The sequence below is a fragment of the Ambystoma mexicanum genome, chromosome 12 (genome assembly GCF_040938575.1).
Source record: "Ambystoma mexicanum isolate Mex_15411 chromosome 12, UKY_AmexF1_1, whole genome shotgun sequence".
Taxonomy (NCBI): Eukaryota; Metazoa; Chordata; class Amphibia; order Caudata; family Ambystomatidae; genus Ambystoma; species Ambystoma mexicanum.
Window position 1 is genome coordinate 315,861,380 of NC_090936.1, and position 15,974 is coordinate 315,877,353.

Sequence of the window (15,974 nt, forward strand, 5' to 3'; positions counted from 1 at the left end):
GCCCCGTGTCTCTTTCCTGTTACCCCCCACCCCCGCTCATGCACTGTGTCTCTCTCCTGTTACCCCCATCCCCGGTCATGCCCCGTGTCTCCCTGCTGTTGCCCCCCACCCCCGCTCATGACCCGTGTCCTTCTCCTGTTACCCCCCACCCCCCTCTCATGCCCCCAGTGTCCCTCGTGTTCCCCCCACCCTCCGCTCATGCCCCGTGTATTCCGGCTGTTGCCCCCCGCTCATGCCCCGTGTCTCTCTCCTGTTGCCACCCACCCCCCGCTCATGCCCCGTGTCTCCCTCATGTTGCCCCCCCACCCCCTGCTCATGCCCTGTGTCTCCCTGCTGTTGCCCCCCCACCCCCGCTCATGCCCCGTGTATCCCTGCTGTTGCCCCCCCACCCCCCGCTCATGCCCTGTGTCTCTCTCCCATTACCCCCCACCCCCTCCAATGCCCCGTGTCTCTCTCCTGTTACCCCCCACCCCCCGCTCATGCCCTGTGTCTCTCTCCTGTTACCCCCCATCCCTGGTCATGCCCCGTGTCTCCCTGCTGTTGCCCCCACCCCTGCTCATGCCCCATGTACCTCCCCTGTTACCCCCACCCCCCGCTCATGCACCGTGTCTCCCTCGTTTTCCCCCCACCCTCCACTCATGCCCCGTGTATTCCGGCTGTTGCCCCCCCGCTCATGCCCCGTGTCTCTCTCCTGTTGCCTCCCACCCCCCGCTCATGCCCTGTGTCTCTCTCCTGTTACCCCCCATCCCCGGTCATGCCCCGTGTTTCCCTGCTGTTGCCCCCCACCCCCGCTCATGCCCCGTGTCCTTCTCCTGTTACCCCCCACCCCCCTCTCATGCCCCGAGTCTCCCTTGTGTTCCCCCCACCCTCCGCTCATGCCCCGTGTATTCCGGCTGTTGCCCCCCGCTCATGCCCCGTGTCTCTCTCCTGTTGCCTCCCACCCCCCCGCTCATGCCCCGTGTCTCCCTGCTATAGCCCCCACTCATGCCCTGTGTCTCTCTCCTGTTACCCCCCACCCCCCGCTCATGCCCTGTGTCTCCCTCGTGTTGCCCCCCACCCCCTGCTCATGCCCCTTGTCTCCCTGCTATTGTCCCCCACCCTCCGCTCATGCCCTGTGTCTCTCTCCCATTACCCCCACCCCCCTCTCATGCCACTTGTCTCTCTACTGTTACCCCCCAACCCCCTCTAATGCCCTGTGTCTCCCTGCTGTTGCCCCCACCTACGCTCATGCCCCGTGTCTCTCTCCTGTTCCCCCACCCCCCTCTCATGCCCCGTGTCTCTGTCCTGTTGCCCCACACCCCCCGATCATGCCCCGTGTCTCCCTGCTGTTGCCCCCCAACCCCAGCTCATGCCCCGTGTCTCTCTCCTGTTACCCTCCACCCCCCTCTCATGCCCCGTGTCTCTCTCCTGTTGCCCCCCCACCTCCCTGTCATGCCCCATGTCTCCCTGCTGTTGCTCCCCACCCTCCCGCTCATGCCCCGTGTTTCTCTCCTGTTACCCCCATCCTCCGGTCATGCCCCGTGTCTCCCTGCTGTTGCCCCCCACCACCTGCTCATGCCCTGTGTCTCTCTCCTGTTTCCCCCACCCCCCGCTCATGCCCTGTGCCTCTCTCCTGTTAACCCCCACCCCCCACTCCTGCCCCGTGTCTCTCTCCTGTTGCCCCCCACCCCCCGCTCATGACTTGTGTTTCCCTGCTGTTGCCCCCCACCCCCCGCTCATGCCCCATGTCTCTCTCCTGTTACCCCCTACTTCCAGTCATGACCCATGTCTCCCTGCTGTTGCCCCCACCCCCCGCTCATGCCCCGTGTCTCCCTGCTGTTGCCCGCCACCCCCCGCTCATGCCCCGTGTCTCTCTCCTGTTACCCCCCACGCCCTGCTCATGCCACGTGTCTCCCTGCTGTTGCCCCCCACCCCCGCTCATGCCTCGTGTCCTTCTCCTGTTACCCCCACCCCCCGCTCATGCCCCACATCTCCCTCGTGTTCCCCCCCACCCCCCGCTCATGCCCCGTGTCTCTCTCCTGTTACCCCGCATCCCCTCTCATGCCCCGTGTCTCTCTCCTGTTGCTCCATTCCCTGGTCATGCCCCGTGTCTCCCTGCTGTTGCCCCCACCCCCAGCTCATGCCCCGTATCTCTCTCCTGTTGCCCCCCAGCCCCTGCTCATGCCCTGTGTGTCCCTGCTGTTGCCCCCCACCCACCGTTCATGCCCCATGTCTCTCTCCTGTTACCCCCACCCCCAGGTCATGCCCCATGTCTCCCTGCTGTTGCCCCCACCCCCCCGCTCATGCCCCATGTCTCCCTGCTGTTGCCCCCCACCCCCCGCTCATGCCCCGTGTCTCTCTCCTGTTACCCCCCATGCCCCACTCATGCCTTGTGTCTCCCTTCTGTTGCCCCCCACCCCCCGCTCATGCCCCATGTCCTTCTCCTGTTACCCCCAACCCCCGCTCATGCTCCGTGACTCCCTCGTGTTACCCCCACCCCCTGTCATGCCATATGTCTCCTTTGTGTACCCCCCCACCTCCCGCTCATGCCCTGTGTCTCTTTCGTGTTCCCCGCACCCCCCGCTCATGCCCCGTGTCTCCCTTGTGTACCCCCCACCCCGCTCACGTCCCGTGTCAACCCTGTTCCCCCCCACCCCCCCTCGTGCCCCGTGTCTCCCTCGTGTTCCCTCCACCCCTGCTCATGCCCCGTGTCTATCTCGTGTTCCCCCACCCCCTGCTCATGCCTCGTGTCTCCCCTGTTAAACCCCGCCCCCCAGGCTCATGCCCTGTGTCTCCCTCCTGTTCCCCCACCCCCACTCATGCCCCGTGTCTCCCTTCTGTTACCCCCATCCCCCGCTCATGCCCCATGTCTCCCTCCTGTTACCCTCCACCCCCCTCTCATGCCCCGTGTCTCTCTCCTGTTGCCCCCCCACCCCCCTGTCATGCCCCGTGTCTCTGTCCTGTTGCCCCCCCACCCCCCTGTCATGCCCTGTGTCTCTCTCCTGTTACCCTCCACCCCCCTCTCATGCCCCGTGTCTCTCTCCTGTTGCCCCCCCACCCCCCTGTCATGCCCCGTGTCTCTCTCCTGTTGCCCCCCCACCCCCCTGTCATGCCCTGTGTCTCTCTCCTGTTACCCCCCACCCCCCGCTCATGCCCTGTGTCTCCCTCGTGTTGCCCCCCACCCCCTGCTCATGCCCCTTGTCTCCCTGCTATTGTCCCCCACCCTCCGCTCATGCCCTGTGTCTCTCTCCCATTACCCCCACCCCCCTCTCATGCCACTTGTCTCTCTACTGTTACCCCCCAACCCCCTCTAATGCCCTGTGTCTCCCTGCTGTTGCCCCCACCTACGCTCATGCCCCGTGTCTCTCTCCTGTTCCCCCACCCCCCTCTCATGCCCCGTGTCTCTGTCCTGTTGCCCCACACCCCCCGATCATGCCCCGTGTCTCCCTGCTGTTGCCCCCCAACCCCAGCTCATGCCCCGTGTCTCTCTCCTGTTACCAACCCCAGCTCATGCCCCGTGTCTCTCTCCTGTTACCCTCCACCCCCCTCTCATGCCCCGTGTCTCTCTCCTGTTGCCCCCCACCCCCCTGTCATGCCCCATGTCTCCCTGCTGTTGCTCCCCACCCTCCCGCTCATGCCCCGTGTTTCTCTCCTGTTACCCCCATCCTCCGGTCATGCCCCGTGTCTCCCTGCTGTTGCCCCCCACCACTTGCTCATGCCCTGTGTCTCTCTCTGTTTCCCCCACCCCCCGCTCATGCCCTGTGCCTCTCTCCTGTTAACCCCCACCCCCACTCCTGCCCCGTGTCTCTCTCCTGTTGCCCCCCACCCCCCGCTCATGACTTGTGTTTCCCTGCTGTTGCCCCCCACCCCCCGCTCATGCCCCATGTCTCTCTCCTGTTACCCCCTACTTCCAGTCATGACCCATGTCTCCCTGCTGTTGCCCCCACCCCCCGCTCATGCCCCGTGTCTCCCTGCTGTTGCCCGCCACCCCCCGCTCATGCCCCGTGTCTCTCTCCTGTTACCCCCCACGCCCTGCTCATGCCACGTGTCTCCCTGCTGTTGCCCCCCACCCCCGCTCATGCCTCGTGTCCTTCTCCTGTTACCACCACCCCCCGCTCATGCCCCACATCTCCCTCGTGTTCCCCCCCACCCCCCGCTCATGCCCCGTGTCTCTCTCCTGTTACCCCGCATCCCCTCTCATGCCCCGTGTCTCTCTCCTGTTGCTCCATTCCCTGGTCATGCCCCGTGTCTCCCTGCTGTTGCCCCCACCCCCAGCTCATGCCCCGTATCTCTCTCCTGTTGCCCCCCAGCCCCTGCTCATGCCCTGTGTGTCCCTGCTGTTGCCCCCCACCCACCGTTCATGCCCCATGTCTCTCTCCTGTTACCCCCACCCCCAGGTCATGCCCCATGTCTCCCTGCTGTTGCCCCCACCCCCCGCTCATGCCCCATGTCTCCCTGCTGTTGCCCCCCACCCCCCGCTCATGCCCCGTGTCTCTCTCCTGTTACCCCCCATGCCCCACTCATGCCTTGTGTCTCCCTTCTGTTGCCCCGCACCCCCCGCTCATGCCCCATGTCCTTCTCCTGTTACCCCCAACCCCCGCTCATGCTCCGTGACTCTCTCGTGTTACCCCCACCCCCTGTCATGCCATATGTCTCCTTTGTGTACCCCCCCACCTCCCGCTCATGCCCTGTGTCTCTTTCGTGTTCCCCGCACCCCCCGCTCATGCCCCGTGTCTCCCTTGTGTACCCCCACCCCGCTCACGTCCTGTGTCAACCCTGTTCCCCCCACCCCCTCTCGTGCCCCGTGTCTCCCTCGTGTTCCCTCCACCCCTGCTCATGCCCCGTGTCTATCTCGTGTTCCCCCACCCCCTGCTCATGCCTCGTGTCTCCCCTGTTAAACCCCGCCCCCCAGGCTCATGCCCTGTGTCTCCCTCCTGTTCCCCCCACCCCCACTCATGCCCCGTGTCTCCCTTCTGTTACCCCCATCCCCCGCTCATGCCCCATGTCTCCCTCCTGTTGCCTCCACCCCCCGCTCATGCCTCGTGTCTCCCTCCTGTTCCCCCCACCCCTGCTCATGCCCCGTGTCTCCCTCATGTTACCCCCCACCCATTCCCCGTGTCTCCTTCCTGTACCCCCCACCCCCCGCTCATGCCCTGTGTCTCCCTCCTGTTAGCCCACCCCCCGCTCATGCCCCCTGTCTGTCCTGTTCCCCCCTACCCCCCACTCATGCCCTTTGTCTCCCTCGTGTTACACCCTGCGTCTCCCTTGTGTTACCCCCCACCCCCGCTCATGTCCCGTGTCTCCCTCCTGTTCCCCCCACTCCCCACTCATGCCCTGTGTCTCCCTCCTGTTGCCCCCAACCCCGCTCATGCCCCGTATCTCCCCTGTTCCCCCCACCCCCTGCTCATGCCCTGTGTCTCTCCCCTGTTCACCCCACTCCCCGCTCATGCTCTGTGTCTCCCTCCTTTTCCCCCCCACCCCCCTCTCATGCCCCGTGTCTCCCTCCTTTTCCCTCGCACCCCCCGCTCATGCCCCGTGTCTCCCCTGTTCCCCCCACCCCTGCTCATGCCCCATTTTTCCCTCCTTTTCCCCATCCCCTGCTCATGCCCTGTGTCTCCCTCCCATTCCCCCACACCTACCGCTCATGCCCCGTGTCTCCCATGTTCCCCCCACCCCCTGCTCATGCCCCGTGTCTCCCTCCCATTCCCCCCAGCCCCCGCTCATGCCCCGTGTCTCCCATGTTCCCCCCACCCCCGCTCATGCCCCGTGCCTCCCATGTTCACCCCACCCCCTGCTCATGCGCCGTGTCTCCCTCCCGTTCCCCCCCACCCCCTGCTCATGCCCCGTGTCTCCCTCCTGTTCCCCCCACCCCCTGCTCAAGCCCCGTGTCTCCCCTGTTACCCCCCACCCCCCACTCATGCCCCATGTCTCCCTCCTGTTCCCCCACCCCGCTCATGCCCCATGCCTCCCTCGCGTCCCCTCCACCCCTGCTCATGCCCGTGTTCCCCTCACCCCCGCTCATGCCCTGTGTCTCCCTCCATTTCTCCCCACCCCCCGCTCATGCCCCGTGTCTCCCTCCTGTTCCCCCCACCCCCCACTCATGCCCCGTGTCTCCCCTGTTACCCCCCACTCCACGCTCATGCCCCATGTCTCCCTCCTGTTCCTCCCACCCCCGCTCATGCCCCGTGTCTCCCCTGTTGCACCCCATCCCTTGCTCATGCCCCGTGTGTCTCCTGTTCCCTCACCCCCGCTCATGCCCCGTGTCTACTTCCTTTTTTCCCCCACCTCCTGCTCATGCCCTGTGCCTCCCCTGTTCCCCCCACCCGCCGCTCATGCCCCATGTCTCCCCTCACCCCCCGCTCATGCCCCATGTCTCCCCTTTTCCCCCCCACCCATACCCCGTGTATCTCTCCTTTTCCCTCCACCCCCCGCTCATGCCTCGTGTCTCCTCTGTTCCCCACACCCCCTGCTCATACCCTGTGTCTCCCTCCCATTCCCCCCACCGCCCGCTCATGCCCCGTGTCTCCCCTGTTCCCCCCATCCCCCGTTCATGCCCCGTGTCTCCCCTGTTCCCCCAACCCCCCGCTCATGCCCCATGTCTCCCCTCACCCCCGCTCATGCCCCGTGTCTCCCCTGTTCCCCCATCCCGCTCCTGCCCCGTGTCTCCCCTGTTCCCCCCATCCCCCGCCCATGCCCTGTGTCTCCCTTGTGTTACCCCCCACTCATGCCCGTGTCTCCCTCCTGTTCCCCCACCCCCACTCATGCCCCGTGTCTCTCCTGTTCCCCCACCCCCCGCTCATGCCCCATGTCTCCCCTGTTCCCCACATCCCCCCGCTCATGCCCCATGTCACCCCTGTTCCGCCCACCACCCGCTCATGCCCCGTGTCTTCCTCTTCTCCCCCCTCCTATGATGCCCCTTGTTGACCTCTTGTTCCCCACATCCCCCGTTGTTGCCCTGTTGGTTCTCTTTATACACTACGCCTTCCCTTTCCATGGTGGCCATCTTGGTAAAATATTTTCCTTCCTACACCGGGATGCCGCAAAAAAAAATCTTTTTTTTACCGCCCAGGGTTCCCACTTGGACCTAGGATGCTAGTGGTCTTCATCTATTGAAAAGGACGTTATGGTTAAGTTGCACTAATAAAAACCTATGAAATTCAATGAAAAACTTTGTTAAAGGGACGTTATGGTTAAGATGCACTAATAAAAACCTATGAAATTCAATCAAAAAACTTTGTTAAAGGGACGTTATGGTTAAGTTGCACTAATAAAAACCTATGAAATTCAGTGAAAAAACTTTGTTAAAGGGACGTTATGGTTAAGTTGTGCTACTAAAAACCTATGAAATTCAGTGAAAAAACTTTGTTAAAGGGACGTTATGGTTCCAAGTAAAACCGAAAAACCCTTGAAATTCGCCAGTTATGATAAGCTAAGCAACCATAACTCGCGCCACCACCGTGCACTACTAAGACTAACACCCAGGACATCAAAGATGACATCACAAATATCATTGATGACATCACTGATGACCTCACATGTGCATTTACTTTTCATACAAGGGGTTGTGAATGTAATGTTCGCAAAAAAGTATCAGGGATTATCGGGAGATGTGTAATAAATTACATACTTCATCACGCAATGTAGTGTTCTAAAGAACATTCCATTGCAGTGTTCTTTCTAGTACAGTAACCTACTCATAAAGAAATGTAGGTATTGGCTGCAGCATACACCATAGAGGTGCTATATTTGTAATTTTCCAAAGTTATATAATAAAACGGTGAATGCTTCTGTATCAGACTTTTCCGTACTGTGAAACATGTACTAACTAATAATGCATCACTTACTACATATTTCTACTAATACATGCAAAACATAAATAGACTACAATGCATACAAATATGGGGCTTATATATGGAGTAAAGTAAGGAAACAAGAGGCAGTACCATTAGCAAATGTGTATAATCTACATGATTGTATTCACGCACAAAAATGATTGCTGTGTTTCAGGCCTGCTTCTACCCCTATATATGTATATCACAATATGCGATTAAATTCTAAGGAAAGTAGTGTAAGAACATGTGAGAATAGCAATATCTATATATGTAATACCTTCAGAAATATAAGTTTCTGACTGTCAGTAAATAAACCCACCTGGCCTAGATATGGCAGTGAACAAAAAAGAAGGGGCTAGACATGTGATGTCATCAGTGATGTCATCAATGATATTTGTGATGTCATCTTTGATGTCCTGGGTGTTAGTCTTAGCAGTGCACGGTGGTGGCGCGAGTTATGGTTGCTTAGCTTACCATAACTGGCGAATTTCAAGGGTTTTTCGGTTTTACTTGGAACCATAACGTCCCGTCAGCGGCTTGGTCCCGAAAGCGTGCTTTTGCAAATTTGGTGAAAATCCGTCCAGTAGTTTTTTTTATAATGACCAAAAAGTAGGTACAAAAAAATTAGTGATATATGTGTTCGGTCCGCGGACGGACTTCCCTGTTCGCTCCGCGGACAGTGTCCTGATTGGCCAATCGGCTTGCGTGATGTTCGCGGACATGCAACGTGTTCGCTGATTGGACGGCGTGGAGCGTGAAGCGCGTCAGATTTTCGGTAGTGCCCACCAAAATTTGTATTTAGTAGAGTGTGTTGGTGTGTAGGAGTGTTTGGGGAGGGTGGGAGTGTATGAGATAGGATGAAAGTTGTGTTTTTTATGTGTTAGACGTTCTTTTTGTGTTCGATTTGTCTGCGGATGTCACGGGTGTTCTGAAATGTTCTAAATAAACTGAATGGGGGGTGTTCTGAGGACTCAATATGTGTCCGTTTTGTTCGCAAGCAAACTGAAACTGTTCTAAGAGCACTCGCAGTGTCCTGAAATGTTCGCAAATAAACAAAATGGGGGTGTCCTGAGGACGCTGTCCGTATTGTTCGTTGTCAAGTTGAATATGTTCTAAGAACACTCGCGGTGTCCTGAATTGTTCGCAAATACACAAAATGGGGGTGTTCTGAAGACGTTGTCGAACACTCGCTGTGTCCTGAAATGTTCGCAAATATGAATGGGGTTGTGGCTGACAAGTTGAATGTGTTCTAAGAACACTTGTGGTCTCCTGAAATGTTCGCAAATAAACAAAATGGGGGTGTCCTGAGGACGCTGTCCGTATTGTTCTCTGTCAAGTTGAATGTGTTTTAAGAGCACTCGCAGTGTCCTGAAATGTTCACAAATAAACAAAATGGGGGTGTCATGAGGACGCTGTCCGTATTGTTCGTTGTCAAGTTGAATATGTTCTAAGAACACTCGCAGTGTCCTGAATTGTTCGCAAATACACAAAATGGGGGTGTTCTGAAGATGTTGTCGAACACTCGCTGTGTCCTGAAATGTTCGCAAATAAGAATGGGGTTGTGGCTGACAAGTTGAATGTGTTCTAAGAACGCTTGCGGTGTCCTGAAATGTTCGCAAATAAACAAAATGGGGGTGTCCTGAGGACGCTGTCCGTATTGCTCTCTGTCAAGTTGAATGTGTTCTTAGAACACTCATGGTGTCCTGAAATGTTCGCAAATAAACGAAATGGGGGTGTTCTGAAGACGTTTCTAAGAAAACTCCCAGTGTGTGGAATGTTTGTAGGGGGTGTCTTGAAGGAGTAGTCCGTATTGTTCGCTGCCAAGTTGAATGTGTTCTAAGAACACTCGCGGTGTCCTGAAATGTTCGCAAATAAACAAGATGGTGGTGTTCTGAAGACGCTTCTAAGAACACTCGCGGTGTCCGGGGAATGTTCGTAGGGGCTGTCCTGAGGACACTGTCGGTATTGTTCTCTGTCAAGTTGAATGTGTTCTAAGAACACTCGCGGTGTCTTGAAATGTTCACAAATAAACAAAATGGGGGTGTTCTGAAGACGTTTCTAAGAACACTCCCGGTGTGTGGAATGTTTGTAGGTGGTGTCTTGAAGGCGTAGTCCGTATTGTTCGCTGCCAAGTTGAATGTGTTCTAAGAACACTCGCTGTGTCTTGAAATGTTTGCAAATAAACAAGATGGTGGTGTTCTGAAGACGCTTCTAAGAACACTCGCGGTGTCCGGGGAATGTTCGTAGGGGGTGTCCTGAGGACACTGTCGGTATTGTTCTCTGTCAAGTTGAATGTGTTCTAAGAACACTCGCGGTGTCCTGAAATGTTCGCAAATAAACAAAATGGGGGTGTTCCGAAGATGTTTCTAAGAACACTCCCGGTGTGTGGAATGTTTGTAGGGGGTGTCCTGAAGGCGTAGTCCGTATTGTTCGCTGGCAAGTTGAATGTGTTCTAAGAACACTCGCAGTGTCCTGAAATGTTTGCAAATAAACAAAATGGGGGTGTCCTGAGGACGCTGTGCTTATTTTTCTCTATCAAGTTGAATGTGTTCTTAGAACACTCATGGTGTCCTGAAATGTTCGGAAATGAACGAAATGGGGGTGTTCTGAGGACACTGGCCGTATTGTTCGCTGTCAAGTTGAATGTGTTCTAAGAACACTCGCAGTGTCCTGAAATGTTTGCAAATAAACAAAATGGGGGTGTTCTGAAGACGTTTCTAAGAATACTCGCGGTGTCCTGGAATGTTCGTAGGGGGTGTCCTGAAGGCGTAGTCTGTATTGTTCGCTGGCATGTTGAATGTGTTCTAAGAACACTCGCAGTGTCCTGAAATGTTCGCAAACAAACAAAATGGGGGTGTCCTGAGGACACTGTCAGTATTGTTTGTTGTCAAGTTGAAAGTGTTCTAAGAACTATCGCGTTGTTCTGAAATGTTCGTAGGGGGTGTCCTGAAAACGCTGTCCGTATTGTTCGCTGCCAAGTTGAAAGTGTTCAAAGAACACTCAAAATTTCCGCGGACATTAAAAGTTTCCATAGACCATAGTTGAAATGTTTGACTCTATGGATATGATATGCTGCAGTGGTTGTTGCCAGGGCATAGAGTCTTGGGTGCATGGCCATTTGGCCATGCACCCAAGACTGTTTGCCCTGGCAACAACCACCGCAGCATATCACATTCATATTTGCTTATAACTTTGGGTGAAAAACAAATGTATAAGGAACAAAGGTATTAGTTACTATGGATGTGATATGCTGCTATGGTTCTCCTTATTATTGTATACTTACTGTTTGGTCTAGTAACGGGAGTCCATGTTTTTCTTGTTAATTTCTGTGATAAAAGAAAATAGCATGTTAGTATTAGTATTTTGTAATGACTTATTACATTGCATAATCAATATACTTTTTTGGACCCTCATATTTAGTAGATGACAAATCAGAGTACTGTGCAATTTGCTCAGTTTCTGTATTTGTTGCTAAAATCATTGGGTCTGTGGGCGAAAAAAAAATCCATGTTGGATTAAAAAAAAACCTTTTTCTGTTATGCTACAGTTTGTTTGTTTGTTTTCAGTGTTCACTTGTTGTTTCTGGCTAATGCTTAATACTTTGGCTTGTTGTATTTTTTTGGAGCAGAAACATATTATTTATTTGTTTTGATATTGTAAAATTTTGGAGCAGTTAGATACCAATTGGCGTATTCTAACTGTCTTTTTTTTTATATATTTTAGTGGTATTGATTTATCTATTTGGATATTGTTAAATTTTGGGACAGTTAGATACCAATTGACGTATTCTAACTGTGTATTTTTTGGTCTAATTTAGTGGTATTCATTTATCTGATTAGTTGTTGTAGAATCTTTGAGCATTTAGATAGCTTTTGGAGTATTCTAACAGTTTATATTTTTTTAACACAAGTTTACTTAGGGTTTAAATACAGTTTAGTTATCAAATGTTGGTTTTAAGAACATCAAATAAGTGTTTGTAAGATTTCCTGGTAATCTCTGCTTTAGAGTAATGGTACTATCATTACATTCAAACCATCCACATTTCTTTTTTATATATGCAGTGTAGTTCCCTGAATTGGTTGTGGTTCCTGCATGGTAGATTATACCTATTGTTGTGAAGGTTTTCTTACCAAATGATATTTGACCATGTGTGAATCCAGTCTGCTTGCAGTTGTTTTTGGTACCATCTGCATTGTAACGTAGAAGCATTAGTATTATGTATTTACTATGTGTTTGTATTACTAACATGGACCGATTATCTGAATTGCAGGTAGAGCATAATCTACCATGGTTTGCATTTTGTACAAGTCGCTGAAATGGAATGGATTCACAATTTGGTATTGATATATATATATGAAGCGTTCATTGGGGATTTCTTCTTGTGTCACATTGTTGCAGAGAGTGCATGTATGTTTCCACATGTATGAAATCTGAAAGATTTCATTTATAGGTATGTTTTTGTTTTCCAGTACTTGTAGTAAGTACATTAGAAATTCTTGTGGATCTTCCTGTGAATTTATAGTGAATTTCACCATTCCAGCACAGTAGTCCAATTGTTGTCTTATTCCAAAACACTATACGTGTTGTCAGGATTGTTTGCTGCATTTCTGTGAAGTACTAACATTTGCAAACACAATGGGTCTGTACTGTGTAAGTAAATGTTGTCAACAATTGGTGGTCATTGAAATAGAATATTCATTGCTACATTTGCGTAGCAACTTACACCAACTATATTTGAGAATTTAAATGGTCCAGGTAGTTCTGTATCTAACTGCTTTTTTGGAGTTTGTCTTCCTTCTTTAAAGAAGTACTTGGTTTACTTTCCCTAATTGATTCTTTTTTGCTTGTGGTACTTGATGAAGTATTAGTTTCTTTTACTCTCTTTGAATGATTTGCAGTGACATCCTGTTGCATTTCTGTTTGATTTATTTTTCTTTTATAACGTTTTACTTTTTGTGGAACAGAATATGTGTTTAGATGGGGGGTGTATAGTGAGCGAAGTCTATTGTATTCTAAAATGCAAGGAATATCAGCGTTTATTTTACTTGCATCAAAGTTGATTAGAAATAGACTGTCAAGTGTACGTAAGCGTGATAGTGCTACATAGCTCATGCCTTCTTTAAAGACTGTGTTACCAATATCTATCATTGCTTTGTCTAGGGTAAGACCTTGTGATTTATGAATCGTGACTGTGTATGCAAGAGTTAGAGAAAATTGTTCTCTGCGTACATACATATCTTTGAAGAGAAGGAATCTAGCTGTTGAACGTCCTATCCTTTTTACTTCTGAAAGTTTGTCAAAGAGTATATTGACAAACTGAATTTTGTTGTCACGTGGGTATGTTTGAAAGCCAACAACTGTACCCAGTGCTCCATTAACTAGTCCTTGGTCCACGTCAAGGTTACGTTAACGCATTACTCTGCAATTTAAGGATAATTTTAATATCTTTTCTAAGCCTGCTGTGTTTGAGATTGATTTTTCTAAACTATTTAGTCTTGTTGTGGCTTGGTCACACATGGGTAGTGTCATACCATGTACATCTATTTTGTCTGTGGCGCTAATTTCCATGATTGGTTGCATTTCTTTACTTAGCATGATTTCATTGAATTTGAAACAGCTTGCAAGAGTTGGCATTAAGGCCATACAATTGACATTTTTGTGGGCTAATTGTTCCATAATATGCATTATCTGTAACGCTCACCTGATTCCCACGGAGGCGCTGGTCTTGGCAGGGTGGTAACTGTATCTTGAAAAGTGAAGTGCAGGACTCGATTGGCTTCCGGGGCTGGGCCTCTTCGCACGGTGTGTCTAACTCGAAGAGTAAGATGTCTGCAGGTGAAAGAACATGGGGTTAATGACCTGGGATTGTCGGGTGTCTCTCTCTCCCCCTCTCACTTTTCCGTGGAGCCCCAAGGTCAACGTGCTCACCTTAGATAGGTGAATGCTGGACTCTCCATCTGCGTCTGGTGCAGGGTGCCGTTACCAGTTCCTTCACTGGGTTGAAACGTAGGCCTCTTGACTTCAGAGGATTGCTAACCGTCGTTAACTGCACGAACGGTGAGTTTCCGGGCACCTTGAATGTCCTTACAGTCTTTAGGTGCGTGGGCACGTTAGTATGGAATAGGGCTCTGTATAATGTTCTTTTCAAATGGTGCCTTTTGTCTTGCAGGGCTCTTGAGGCGGAAGATGGTGGTTTGAAGAGAGCCGGAGTTCGAGCCAGCGCATAGGAATGAAGCGCTTGGGAGTGCGTAAGTAAGTGCCTGTTGCCTGCTTTCGAAATGCACTCCAACTGTCTCTTTTCTTTTGCAGGTATGAGTTCGGATGCTGAAGAGACTCTGGAAAACGCCGGGGTATTTGCAGGCGCCTAATTGTGGAGGGCGCGATGGCGCGTGAGTAAATAGCCTGCCTAATGTCTCTCCTTTTCTCTTTCAGGTGCAGGATTGCAGGGTTGAAGAAAACCGGAAATCGAGGGGTGCCGGTAAGTAAATTCCCCACAGGAATAATTATGCTCTTGTCTTCACAGGCTTTTATTATGGCGGAGGAGCAGCGCGAAGAGTTGGTAACTGCCGATGGATCAGGTGAGGAAAGCGCTGCAAGTGAGGGTTGCTGTGCTAACCTGTTGTTTCTTTGTCTTTGCAGGTGCTTCTGAAGGCTGGATACAAGAAGGGTAAGCTTTTGTTCTCACAGGTTCAGGATCGGAAGAATGAAGACTGGAACCGACACGGTGAGCGTTCTGCTGCAGATGCAGAATAAGGCGAAGCACGTTGCATCAATCGCCTGGTTGGTTTAAATAGCCTTGGAGTGATGAGGCGTCTTCCTCCACTGCCTCGCCCAGGAAAGAAAAGAGTTCCTGTTCTAGAAGAGTTCCCGTGTTGTATCCAGGGAGTGGAGCCTGCCCCACCCAGGTAAGAAACTAGTCCTGGCTCGTAGAGGATTCCCATATGGCTGGTAAGTAAGCAGCATGGTCTGCTGCAGGTAAGTCCACCCAAGCATCTTTATACATGTTATGAGCCCGGCGCTTCCAGTGCTGGGACCAGTGATTTTGATGAGCCTGGTGCCACCGGCGCCAGGACAGGGTCCAAAAGGTCCCAATGGGGACCGGCTGGTGCCTAGGATGAAGGTTAGAGGCCTGCTTCCAAGGACGTTGGGCTGGTCCTAGCCCCTTGGAAGCAGTGATCATGACATTATCGCCATAAAGTGCATTAATGTGCCAGGTTTTCAATATTGCTTCTGCTTCTTTAGAAATTATACCAACTCTGATACTTTTTAAAATGTTGGCGTAGTGAGGTCTGCAGATTGAGGCATGTTTTCTGTTAATTCTCTGTATTGGAAATGTTGCCAAAGGTTGACATTTCCAATGCTGCCAACAGTTTTACGGCAGAGTTTGTGTCCTAATGTTTTAAAAATAGGCTCACCTTTTACTGGTGTTAATTGAAGCAGATCTCCAAAAACAATAATGTGTTTTCCTGCAAAGAGCTCTTCATAGTCTGTTTTGAGTACTTCTTGTAATCTGAGGTGAATCAAAGCTAACATCAGGTTGGAGACCATGCTCACTTCATCTATTAGTAGCATTTTCATTTGTTTCAATACTCTGCGTATATCCATTGCAGCTTCTGCAGAAAGTTTGTAATAGTCTAATTTGTTCTGGTGTTCTACTGGTAATAGTAGTAATCGGTGTAATGTAACACCACCTATGTTGTAGGCAGCTAAACCTGTGGGGGCAGTGACAACAGCTGACAGTTTGTTGTTTGTCAATTGTTGAAGGAACTTACTAATGATTTTGATTAGGAATGTTTTGCCAGAACCAGCTTCACCACTGACGTACAGTAGTATAGGTTTACAATTATGACAGGAACATTCTTTATTTCCATGTTTTACACCATGTGCAATTTGTTTTGTTACTTCTTGAAAAATGCTACGTTGCTCATTGTTTAGTTTTGATTGTAGTATAGTTAAGTCTTCCTTATCTTCATACTGACACATGGTGTTTTCTACTTCTATCATAGCTAATTCTGCTCCATTTATTATTAGTGATTCTCCCAGTGGTTCTTGGCTTCCTGTTACAGAAGGTTGACTACTGTCAGGAGTGTCCTTATCTAGTTGGGCTTGGAGTTCTTCTTCGTGTTGCTGTTCATTGTGCAACATTGCTTTGTATTGTGTAAA